We start from the raw sequence: 1,687 nt of genomic DNA on the forward strand, positions 1-1,687 counted from the left end.
AAATGTAATATTATAAATATATTTTCAATTCACATATATATATATATATTATATTACAATATATAATTAATTAATTTTGAGACGGTAATTATAATATTTAAATTATTTAAATTAGAAACTACGTTATAGCTTTTTTTTTTAAGATTATATTTTAATATTAAAATTTAAATTAAAAACTATGTTATAGATTTTTTTTAAAGATTTTTTTTAATATTAAATTTTAAATTTTTAAAAATTATGTTAGGTTTGTTATTAAATATATTGATTTATTATCAATTTTTTATAAATTTTTTAATAAAGACTATATTAAAAAATTAAAAAATTAATAATTAATACTCTATCCAAAAAATTATGGGAGAATTCAATCCTCAATATATATATATATATATATATATATATATATATATATATATATAACAAGAAAAATAATGAAAATTTAAATTATTTTAAATTTGGAATATTTCTACTTTAAATGTAAACAACTATAAAAGTAAAAGGTAAAACTAACCTTTATGGTTACCTTCTAACTCGACATGGATCATTACAAATGGTATCACGGTAGTACCTTTTCCAATAAGACATGGCTTAGGAAAGAACCAAGGTCGGAATTGGTAAGCATGTCCATATAAATGAACTGAGATCATATCTAAATAAGAGTGATCTCGTGGACGAGATGATTAAGAAAAGTTTAAGTAATTGAAACTCCGTCGATAAATTTTTTTTTAAGATGCACATACGTGAGGACAAAACATGCCAGAAGAACTTGAAGACAATCTTTACTTTTGAAAACGAAAAGTCAGTAACCTGATTATATGGCAAAAAATATAATAAAATGTCAGGTCATTAAATGTTGCGTAATAGAGATAAAGACCATGAATTAATAATAACAATTTAAGTGGCTGATAAAAAGTGGGTAGGTTGTGTCTGCGATTGGTGTGAAAGAAGCCAAACTAAAGCATCGTGGCAACTTATACAACACATACTAAGATGGTTTGCATTAAATTTGTAAGCATAAATGATGTCGGTGAAGTAATTCTACCAAATATATTTATTAAATTAATAAAGATATCTAAATTGTTCTTTCTCACTTTGTGGCTTCGTCGAACCTCAAGCAAGATTTGTCTTCGTCAATCGAACATCACTTGTAGGGAATCAAAGTTCATTTGGCAACACGTCACTGCCTGTGTGTGTATGTTCAATCATTTGCGACACAACCAACTAGGCCAAATGATTTGGCCTTGACCTTGCCTCTACTTGTAGCCAAGATCTCTCTGTATAATGTCGCACCTCATCATGTCATCTTGGTTGTTTAACATGACCCATATGTCTTGATGTCATCTCCAGTCATGGGGTGTCGTCGACCATCGCAACTCACTCGATTATGCCATCGAGAACGGGTTCATATGTTGTTCGTAATATTGAGATATCTCAAACATCCATCCATCCGGGTTCTATAGAGACATTGGACCCTCTTGTGTTCATGTATATCATTTACGGACTCCATTCTAGATAATGGTGTATGATCCAACCTCTGACATATGGCTGTTGGGGTATAATACCAGAACACCAGTGCTGCCCAGTACTGTTCTTGAAAACCCATCTCAAAGGAAGTCGTTGCAGATGCTTGTCTTGCAACGCTCACTCTCATTGTAACACATGTATGTGCCACAGGGTAACTCGCTTAGGT

This window comes from Cucurbita moschata, unplaced genomic scaffold (assembly GCF_002738365.1).
Source record: "Cucurbita moschata cultivar Rifu unplaced genomic scaffold, Cmos_1.0 Cmo_Scf00038, whole genome shotgun sequence".
In the NCBI taxonomy this organism is placed as follows: domain Eukaryota; kingdom Viridiplantae; phylum Streptophyta; class Magnoliopsida; order Cucurbitales; family Cucurbitaceae; genus Cucurbita; species Cucurbita moschata.